Raw genomic sequence first — 11855 nt, forward strand, 5'->3', positions numbered from 1 at the left:
GTCCCTGGATGCGGTAAACGCCTCGATCCGGATCACAAATTCAAGTGTGAATCCGAGACCTCGCATGACGAGCCCACGCGATAATAGGCTACAAATCGATATATAGAGACTGCAAATTACTAAACTGAAGCCACAAATGAGTATATTAAGGCCACTGATCACTATGTTGAAGTTACAAATGAATATATAGAGGACACAAATTACTATATTGAAGCCACAAAGTACTATACTGAGGCCACTAATTACGAAAATGAGGCCACTAATTACCATGTTGAAACCACAAGTTAGTATATTGAGGTCACAATTTAATATATTAAGGCCTCTAATTACTATATTGAGCCAACTTTAAATAATAAACAATATTATTTATTTAAACAATGTTTAAACAATATTGAGGCCACAAATTGCTACATTGAAACCACAAGTTAGTATATTGAGGCCACAATTTATATATTAAGATCACAAATTACTATATTGAGGCAACCTATTAATATTAAGTGAGCCTTATTAGTCCCACACACAAACACACACAGACTAGGGGGCAGTGAGCACACTCTGCCGGAGAGGTGGGCAGCCCAATCGGCAGCGCCCGGGGAGCAGTTGGGGGTCAGGTGTCTTGCTCAAGGACACCTCAGTCATGTGCTGTCGGCTCTGGGGATCAAACTGGCGGCGTTCCGGTTTAGGTAAACCCATGAATAAAACCTCTGGGTGGGAGATTTTGATCGACTGAAACTCAAATGCTACCGGCATCAAAACTGCGATGTTTCTTATTTCACAGCTTCTTGTACGAATTTTACCGTTCCACCTTAAATGGCGCAGCGGCTGCGAGTCGCCATCACAAACATTAGCAAACGCGACAGAATTCCGACCTGTTAGTTCAGCGAAACGGCAAAAATAAGTTACTCAGCCGTTCAGCGGAAACAGAGGAACATCCTCGTCTCCGGCCTTTCAGCCCCGCATGAAGCTGAAGTCGCGTCTTTTTCTCCAGCTGATTGTTCAAAATCTCCCGTTCCACCTTAAATGGCACAGTTCAGAAAGTGACTGCTGCGCCATTTAAGGTGGAACGGAAAAAGCAGAGTGAAAAGCTGGCGGCTGTCCTGGGAAAACGTCGCCGGTGTTAAAGTCAGGATGAGGAAGTTCCGAGAGCCGAAATCAGGCGGTCAGGGGTTCAGCAGTGATGACTGACGGAGTCTGTACTGGACCCGCCGGAGCGCAGGTCAGTCTGTAGATCTTTTCAGATCAAGCTAAAAGGAGGGATCTACTGTGTTTCAGCATCAGACGAAGAACAGAGAACTGCAGGGAACCCTGCTGATGTTCTGACTCCTGTTCCGCCTCAGTCTGAAGATGAAGCCAGATTAAGGAGGCTGCCAGTCGAATGACGTGAACCCACTTCAGATCATATGGAGCAAAATTCATATTTCAGCTCTTCAGTGACCTTGAAAATCAGAGGATCCAGGGTGTTCGAGAGGAGAGCGTTCACAGGACAGAACGGGTCGGGTTCTGAACCTTTTTATCTGCCACAGGGGGCGCTAGAGGATTCTGGCCATAGAGCCTAACCCCCAACTGCTCCCCGGGTGCTGTGGATAGTGAGCTCACTGCCCCCTAGTGTGTGTGTTCACTAGCGTGCATGTCAGTGGGTGTTTCACTGCACGGATGGGTTAAATGCAGAGGTCTAATTCCTCTGAGTGCAAAGAGTTGGCAAATGGTTCTAAATAAATAATAATAATAATAATAATAATCTTCTTCTTCTTCTTCTTCTTTCGGCTGCTCCCTTTAGGGGTCGCCACAGCGGATCATCTGCCCCCATCTTGCCCTATCAACTGCCTCCTCTACTTTCACACCAACCATCTCCATGTCCACCTTCACTACATCCATAAACCTTCTCTGAGGTCTACCTCTTCTCCTTCTACCCGGCAGCTCCACCTCCAACATTCTTTGCCCAATATATCCACTATTCCTCCTCAACACATGTTCAAACCATCTCAACCTGGCCTCTCTGGCTTTATCTCCAAACTGCTCCACCTTCACCGTCCCTCTGATCTGCTCATTTCTAATCTTGTCCATCCTTGTCACCCCCAACGAAAATCTCAGCATCTTCATCTCCGCCACCTCCAGCTCAGCCTCCTGTCTTTTAGACAGAGCCACAGTCTCCAAACCGTCCATCATAGCAGGACGCACTGCTGTCTTGTAGACCTTCCCTTTCACTCTTGCTGCTATCCTTCTGTCACACATCAGCCCTGACACCCGTCTCCACCCACTCCATCCTGCCTGCACCCTCTTCTTCACCTCTTTTCTACACTGTCCATTGCTCTGGATGGTTGACTCAAGATATTTGAAGTCATCCACCTTTACGACCTCGACTCCTTGCATCTTCACCTTTCCACCTGCCTCCCTCTCATTCACACACATGTATTCCGTCTTGTCTCTACTGACCTTCATTCCTCTCCTCTCCAGTGCAAACCTCCACCTCTCCAGATTCTCCTCCACCTGCTCTCTACTCTCACCACAGATTACAATGTCATCTGCAAACATCATGGTCCATGGAGCCTCCTGCCTGACCTCATCTGTCAACCTGTCCATCACCATTGCAAACAAGAAGGGGCTCAAAGCTGATCCCTGATGTAACCCCACCTTCACCTAGAAACCATCTCTCACTCCAACTGCACACCTCACCACTGTCTCACTATCCTCATACATGTCCTGCACCACCCCAACATACTTTTCAGCTACACCTGACTTCCTCATACAGTACCACCGTTCCTGTCTTGGCACCCTATCATCTGCCTTCTCTAGATCCACAAAGACACAATGCAGCTCCTTCTAACCTTCTCTGTACTTCTCTACCAACACTCTCAATGCAAACACTGCATCTGTGGTGCTCTTTCTGGGCATGAAACCAAACTGCTGCTCACTGATCTGGACCTCTCGCCTCAGCCTTGCTTCAACAACTCTTTCCCACACCTTCATGGTGTGGCTCATCAACTTTATACCTCTGTAGTTACTGCAGCTCTGCACATCACCCTTGTTCTTAAAAATGGGGACCAGTGCACGGCTTCTCCACTCATCAGGCATCCTCTCACTCTCCAGGAGTTTGTTAAACAACAACAACAATAATAATAATAATAAGTTCAATTTCTATAGCGCCTTACACAAACCCAAGGACGCTTGAACCTCTTCTAATTCTAATCCTAACATATGCTCTGGGTAGAGGCCTGAACTCGGATCCTCGTGCGGTTGCCAAGGTGATTTAACGTTGTTTTTCTTGCCTGCGCTTCAAGAAACTGGACTCTGACTCAGTTTGTACTGCTCTGAAAACGGAGCGATGGTTATGAGGTTAAAGCGCAGCTTAATTTAGTCTATTTGCCTCAACGCGGCGTGAAAAATGTGGATATTTCTCATAGAGCTGATATCTGTGTGCTGTGATCTGCGAACGCTGGACCTTCGGGTCCTGCACTGGGAAAGATTTTGGGAGAGAAATCTTCAGCAGTGAGTGATATTCTCTGTACTATAATACGGCGCCATCATAAATGCTGAATTCTTAAGGATGTTCTTTACAGCAGGAATGCATAGACCATAAATGGGGACTCGAGCTGCAGAATGACCAGAATGATCGTCGCCCTTAAATCACCTTTAATGACCTGCAACTCCTACTCACCTGCCCTTTAATGACTCACAACGAATACTGGCCCTTTAATGACTCACAACTCCCACTCACCCTTAAATACGAGCGCAGCCATGTACTTTCTTCCCGGAGAAAGTCGGTGGGAGAGTTTAGCACCAAAAACAATAATTATTTTCTAAATGATTGTTTTCCAGCCTTTCTTCACCTTTCACTGTTAAACCATTGTGCTACTGTACCTTTAAGACTAGGTGGGGCTAAAGTGCTGTAGCTGAATGGGTGGAGCTAAAGTGCTGTAGCTGAATGGGTGGAGCTAAAGTGCTGTAGCTGAATGGGTGGTGCTAAACTGCTGTAGCTGAATGGGTGGGGCTAAAATGCTGTAGCTGAATGGGTGGGGCTAAACTGCTGTAGCTGAATGGGTGAGGCTAAACGGCTGTAGCTGAATGGGTGGGGCTAAACGGCTGTAGCTGAATGGGTGGGGCTAAACTGCTGTAGCTGAATGGGTGGAGCTAAACCGCTGTAGCTGAATGGGTGGAGCTAAACTGCTGTAGCTGAATGGGTGGGGCTAAACTGCTGTAGCTGAATGGGTGGAGCTAAACTGCTGTAGCTGAATGGGTGGGGCTAAACTGCTGTAGCTGAATGGGTGGGGCTAAACGGCTGTAGCTGAATGGGTGGGGCTAAACTGCTGTAGCTGAATGGGTGGAGCTAAACCGCTGTAGCTGAATGGGTGGAGCTAAACTGCTGTAGCTGAATGGGTGAGGCTAAACGGCTGTAGCTGAATGGGTGGGGCTAAACGGCTGTAGCTGAATGGGTGGGGCTAAACTGCTGTAGCTGAATGGGTGGAGCTAAACCGCTGTAGCTGAATGGGTGGAGCTAAACTGCTGTAGCTGAATGGGTGGGGCTAAACTGCTGTAGCTGAATGGGTGGAGCTAAACTGCTGTAGCTGAATGGGTGGGGCTAAACTGCTGTAGCTGAATGGGTGGGGCTAAACCGCTGTAGCTGAATGGGTGGGGCTAAACCGCTGTAGCTGAATGGGTGGAGCTAAACCGCTGTAGCTGAATGGGTGGGGCTAAACCGCTGTAGCTGAATGGGTGGGGCTAAACTGCTGTAGCTGAATGAGTGGAGCTAAACTGCTGTAGCTGAATGGGTGGGGCTAAACTGCTGTAGCTGAATGGGTGGGGCTAAACTGCTGTAGCTGAATGGGTGGGGCTAAACTGCTGTAGCTGAATGGGTGGGGCTAAACTGCTGTAGCTGAATGGGTGGATATATCATCGCTGTCCAAAGAAAAACAGCTTTCTCTGAAATAGTAACTTTTCAGGAGAGAGCAAAAACCTTCTTTACTTTTAATGAAAGTCAATGGAAAGTGATTTTATTCTAAGCAATTTTGGAGCATTTCCGTTGGACCGGTCATCATAAAATTTTCACACAACGTAAATGACAACTGCAGAGCTCAAACGATGCAGGAAAGAAAAAATGGCCAAAAAACAGAGATGCATACAGTTTTTATTGGACAGCGACACTGTGTGGCCTGGGGGTGAAGGGCAACTTTAACACTGTTTACATTCAGTTTTCCATGATATGGGCCCTTTAATTAAAATACGTGTTAAGTGTGCTTTAATACAGTTGCAGAGGCACCAGGAGAGACAGGTGGAATTAGGGCTATTTAGCTTAGTATCGCTCTTCTTCTCCTTCATTTCATGATCAGGCCTGTTGTTTAGGATTGATTAGCCTACGTTGCCGTTTCGGCTCCCTGACAGCCACACGCAGCGTGAATAATCAGGATTATCCTCGGACATCCACCAGATTTCAATCAGATTAAACAGCTGCGCTGCAAAACGTCTCCTGTTTAGTCTCCGTCCGGCTACCTGGGAAATGAGCCAATTAACATTCCAGCACTAAATATCACTCGGACCGTAAGATGGTTAACGGGGTGCAGATGTGATCAATTCTGCGCGATTATGAGCCGATACAGGGGGGCTAGACCCACGTGCCGGACACAAAGCCAGCTGTGGCAGCTTCAGGCCTCAGGGCGTTTATCACAGCGTGACTCAGGTTTACATCGTCCGCAGGGTCACCTGCCCTCGACGGCGACGGCTGCCTAGTTTGCATTATAATGCAAATTCTTTTCCCTAGTGAATTATTCAGGCCGCGGCGCTTTAAAGAAGCGCAGGCCTGGCGCTGTAATTACGCACGCTGCGCACGTCGCTCGAACCCAAAGAGCACTTCCGTCAGGCCAGGTGAGTCACCGCTGCCCCGGCCTGCAAGAGCAGTAATGTCATGACTCGTACACAGAGGCCACGACGCGCTGACGCCGCCTTTATTTCAGCACATGCAGAAATGCTCTGCTGCCACAGAGCGAACAGGAACGCGCGTCTGCTTGATATTCAAGTCATGTTGACCGCGCCACGCAGAAAAAAATAAAAATAAAAACATGTAAAACCATTTAAACACGCCAAGACTTTGATATCCAGCGGGACGATGTTCATCCTGCTGAAATATTTAGGCTGTTGGCCCCGTTTCCCTCCCCGCTGATCGGTATAAAAACATCCCTTGTTCTAACATATGCTCTGGGTAGAGGCCTGAACTCGGATCCTCGTGCGGTTGCCAAGGTGATTTAACGTTGTTTTTCTTGCCTGCGCTTCAAGAAACTGGACTCTGACTCAGTTTGTACTGCTCTGAAAACGGAGCGATGGTTATGAGGTTAAAGCGCAGCTTAATTTAGTCTATTTGCCTCAACGCGGCGTGAAAAATGTGGATATTTCTCATAGAGCTGATATCTGTGTGCTGTGATCAGCGAACGCTGGACCTTCGGGTCCTGCACTGGGAAAGATTTTGGGAGAGAAATCATAAGTCATCATAAGTGCGTGAGTCTTAATGAAATTAGAAAGAAAGACATGCATAATGACCAGACTCCTGACTCGCACTCACCCTTACATGACTCATGATTCAAACTCGCCCTTAAATGACTCGCAACGTGTTCGCCAGTGAATGACTCATACCCACCTTAAATGGCTCGTGAATCGTACTCACCCTTCAGTGTCTCATAACCACCCTTAAATGACTCATGACTTTTACACACCCTTAGATGACTCTCAACACCGACTTAAATGACTCGCTGACTCATACTCACCCTTCATTGCTTCATACTCACCCTTAAATGACTCGCAACTCATACTCACCTTTCAATGTCTTTCAAAATCACCCTTTGATGTCTCGTAATCACCCTTAAACGCCTCACACTCACCATTAAATGACTCACGACTCTTACACACACTTACATGACTCTAAACATCGACTTAAATGACTCACTGACTAGTACTCATCCGTCAATGTTTCATACTTGTCCTTAAATGAATCGCAACTCACACTCACCTTTAAATGCCTCCTACTCACCCTTCAATGTCTCATATTCACCCTTAAATGACTCATACCCTTAAATGCCTCATACTCACCCTTCAATGTCTCATACTCACCCTTAAATGCCTCCTAATCCCGCTTAAATGACTCATACTCACCCTTCAATGCCTCCTAATCCCGCTTAAATGCCTCCTACTCCCCCTTAAATGACTCATACTCCCGCTTAAATGCCTCCTACTCCCCCTTAAATGACTCATACTCACCCTTCAATGCCTCATACTCACCCTTCAATGCCTCATACTCACCATTCAATGCCTCATACTCACCCTTCAATGTCTCATATTCACCCTTAAATGCCTCATACCCTTAAATGACTCATACTCACCTTTAAATGACTCATACTCGCCTTTAAATGATTCATACTTGCCCTTAAATGCCTCGTACTCACCCTTAAATGCCTCATACTCACCTTTAAATGCCTCATACTCACCGTTCAATGTCTCATATTCACCCTTAAATGCCTCATACTCACCCTTCAATGTCTCATATTCACCCTTAAACGACTCATACTCGCCTTTAAATGACTCATACTCGCCTTTAAATGACTCATACTCGCCTTTAAATGACTCATACTCACCTTTAAATGACTCATACTCTCCCTTAAATGACTCATACTCTCCCTTAAATGACTCATACTCACCTTTAAAAAAAAAAAAAAACGCAGCTCAGACTGGCCCTTAAATGTCTCATGACTCAGACTCAGTGTCACAGTACGGCACAATACACAGCAGCCAATCAGAAAAAAGATGTATCAAATGATATATCATGGTATATATTATATATGATAAAGATGCTAATAACAACTAGAATGAGCTCCAGACTTTCATTAACTCTCTTGTTCATGAACTAATCATGCAGCAGCGCACAGCTGGGCACGAAACAGCCGAGCAGCTAATTGTCTGATTACTTATGGTCCATTTAAACGAGGAGACTGTGTATAAAATAGGCTGTGGTTACAGATCTCACAGTGTAGATGTTAAAACCCTCAAATTAAAGCTCAACATTCAGCACTTTAACCTCAGTTATTATTTCATTTCACACATCACTGTTAAACCAAAACCACAACACTTTTTAAAATATTATCATATATTACTGAATTTTTTCACAACGATCCACAAGAGATGGTCATAAATCTCTCAGAAGTCTCTTTAAATTATCCTACAATAGAGTTAACTTTTCCTGTAAAGTGAATTTATTTTAACAGCAATAATATCGAGCAGGCTGTAGTGCAGAGCCAACACCTACACTATATAACCAAATGTACTGGGACACATGTCCTAATCAGTGAATTCAGGTGCTTCAGCCACACCCATTGCTAACATGTTTATAAAATCAGGCACACAGCCTTGTAGTCTCGATAGACAAACACTGGCAGTAGAATGGGTCATATCATAGGATGCCGCCTCTGCCAGAAGTCTCTGACATTTCTGCCCTGCTAGTTCTGCCCTAGACAACTGTAAGTGCTATAATTGTGAAACGGAGAAATGACAGCTCAGTCATGAAGTGGTAGACCAACAAATTCATAAAGCACAGAACGCTCTGTTGCTTCACTCACCACAGAGTTTCAAACTGCCTCTGGAAACAGCATCATCACAAGACCTGAGGGTCAGGAGCTTCATGAAATGGGTCCCCATGACTGAGCAGCTGCACACAGGCCTAAGATCACTATGCGCAATGCCAAGCATCAGCTGGAGTGGTGTAAAGCGCCTCTACTGGACTCTGGAGCAGTGGAACCGAATCAGCTTCTCTATCTGTCAGTCTGATGATGAATCTGGATTTAGTGGATGTCAGGAGAACGTTTGCTACCGGAACGCAGAGCCAGCAGTAAAGTTTGGTGGAGGGGGTATAATGGGCTGGGCTGTTTTTCAGGGTTTGGCCTCTCAGTTCCAGTGAAGGGTGATGATGCTACAGCACAAAGACATTTTACACAGGTAAGCTTCCAGCTTTGGGTCGGCAGTTTGGGGAAGAGCCTTTCCTGTTCCAGCAGGACTGAGACCCTGAGCACAAAGCAGCTCCATAAAGACACAGACTGACCAGTTTGGTGTGGAGGAACTCCAGTGGTCTCCAGAAACAATCGGGCTGATTTTGTTGCTGTGTGATATATGTAAATGAGTTCTGTTCTGACTGGCTGTGCTGTATTGAATGGGTGGGGTTAAACTACTGTCGGCTGAATGGGCGGGGCTAAACTGCTGTAGGCTGAGTGGGTGGGGCTAAACTGCTGTAGGCTGAATTGGCAGGTCTAAACTACTGTAGGCTGAATATGTATTTACATACATTTGCATATTTAGCATACAGAGGTTTAACACCGTCTACTCACCCTGTTTATAGTTATTTAGGTATATAAAGTTTATATACCTAAAAGGTATATAAAGTAGGGTAAAGCGTTTAAGCCTGCTTCTTGAATGAGTTGCAACGAAGCACAGCCAATCAGAACAGAGCTAATTTACATACATCAATCTTACAGGCAACAGCCTGGATAAAGAGAGGCTGAAACTGGTCATGTAAGAATTAATTATGACTGTTTCTCGTGCATAAATGTGCATGAATGTCTTAAAATGTGTGATACTGGCGCTTTAAGTCTAATGCACTTCAACCTGAGAACACTTTTTACACTGTATGGATAGAGAGCGCCTTATTTTAGTAAAGGGGAGGACGTTGCTGTGGCTATTGCTGCGGCAGGATGCTCAATATTAGCTTGTTTTCCTCCGATAGCCCACGGGGAGCCCCCGATGCCATCTGACCGTGCGGTTTAAAACCTCCCATTATGGTCGGTTTGGAATCAAAGGTATCATTATCCTGCGAATCCTGAATACAGCTTGTTCCCCTGAGGCTGTTTTGTTTTCGTAGACTTGTCTGTCCAGCTGATTTCTAGAGGAGCAGCTAATCTAATGACTCATTCTTCCGGACTGATTGCTCAGTAAGTTCCGCCCCGGCGTTTTCTTCAGAAGGGACCATAAACGCAGCAAAAAGAGATGAAAAATTACAAAAATGTGTCCTGCATGCTGGAGATCTGTCAGGCCTTTATTACAGCGCTGTACACACAGCAATTTACATAAGCATTGCCAGCGTCAGCTCACTGCCAATCAGCCCCAGCAACAAATAGCTTCCAAAATCCTCCTGTAAATATTGTGCAATCACATAATAACGAAGCAATCTGCATTATATTGTATGCATATCCAATTTCCACAAGTACTCACCTTTATAAAACCCATTATTTGTATGTGATGGAGAGCTGAAAAGGACATTGTAAAGGAGAGAAACTGTCCCCATTAATGGAGACCTGATTGGAAAGCAGTGGATTAAGCCTGTTTCTGCATAATGTTCCACACCGACTGACAGCTCACAGGATGTTCTAATCAATAATCAGAAAGGAGGATGGGACTAATTAGAGGGTGCTGTCTGAACAGGTTTTCATCTGTTATCCTTCATCAGGGACAGATCGGCGCTGACGACATGCTGCACGTTCATTCGAGCCACTAGAGACGCGTTATCAGCCCTATTGTTTTCCCTTTAAACGAACTTGTACGGATGGCAGTGTCTTTCCGGCTCCGGAGCCACAGGTGCGAGTCCGTTAGAGATTAGACGGGGTCTGAGGAGCAGCGGGGGTTTAGGAATGCAGATCGCACGTGCTAAGCGGTGGAGTATAAGCTTCCATTACATTTCCACGTTAGGAGCTGGAACGGCAGATTAGACTCGGCTGATTGACACGAGAACATATGTGGTGTGTTTGACTGACACTGAGACAGAAGACAGGACTGTCAGTCATAGTCTGTCCCAGTGTCAGTCCTGTCTCCTGTCCCAGTGTCAGTCCCGTCTCCTGTCCCAGTGTCAGTCCCATCTCCTGTCCCAGTGTCAGTCCCGTCCCCTGTCCAAGTGTCAGTCCCGTCTCCTGTCCCAGTGTCAGTCCCGTCTCCTGTCCCAGTGTCAGTCCCATCTCCTGTCCCAGTGTCAGTCCCGTCTCCTGTCCCAGTGTCAGTCCCGTCCCCTGTCCAAGTGTCAGTCCCGTCTCCTGTCCCAGTGTCAGTCCCGTCTCCTGTCCCAGTGCTCGTCTAATCTCCTGTCCCATTGTTAGTCCTGCTTCCCGTCCCAGTGTCAGTCCCGTCTCCTGTCCCAGTGTCAGTCCCGTCTCCTGTCCCAATGTCAGTCCCGTCTCCTGTCCCAGTGTCAGTCCCGTCTCCTGTCCCAGTGTCAGTCCCGTCCCCTGTCCAAGTGTCAGTCCCGTCTCCTGTCCCAGTGTCAGTCCCATTTCCTGTCCCAGTGCTCGTCTAATCTCCTGTCCCATTGTTAGTCCTGCTTCCCGTCCCAGTGTCAGTCCCGTCTCCTGTCCCAGTGTCAGTCCCGTCTCCTGTCCCAATGTCAGTCCCGTCTCCTGTCCCAGTGTCAGTCCCGTCTCCTGTCCCAGTGTCAGTCCTGTCTCCTGTCCCAGTGTCAGTCCTGTCTCCTGTCCCAGTGTCAGTCCCGTCTCCTGTCCCAGTGTCAGTCCCGTCTCCTGTCCCAGTGTCAGTCCTGTCTCCTGTCCCAGTGTCAGTCCCATCTCCTGTCCCAGTGTCAGTCCCGTCTTCTGTCCCAGTGTCAGTCCTGTCTCCTGTCCCAGTGTCAGTTCTTTCTCCTGTCCCAGTGTCAGTCCCATCTCCTGTCCCAGTGTCAGTCCTGTCTCCTGTCCCAGTGTCAGTCCCATCTCCTGTCCCAGTGTAAGTCCCATCTCCTGTCCCAGTGTCAGTCCTGTCTCCTGTCCCAGTGTCAGTCCTGTCTCCTGTCCCAGTGTCAGTCCCGTCTCCTGTCCCAGTGTCAGTCCCATCTCCTGTCCCAGTGTCAGTCC

The sequence above is a fragment of the Pygocentrus nattereri genome, chromosome 20 (genome assembly GCF_015220715.1).
Source record: "Pygocentrus nattereri isolate fPygNat1 chromosome 20, fPygNat1.pri, whole genome shotgun sequence".
Lineage (NCBI taxonomy): Eukaryota > Metazoa > Chordata > Actinopteri > Characiformes > Serrasalmidae > Pygocentrus > Pygocentrus nattereri.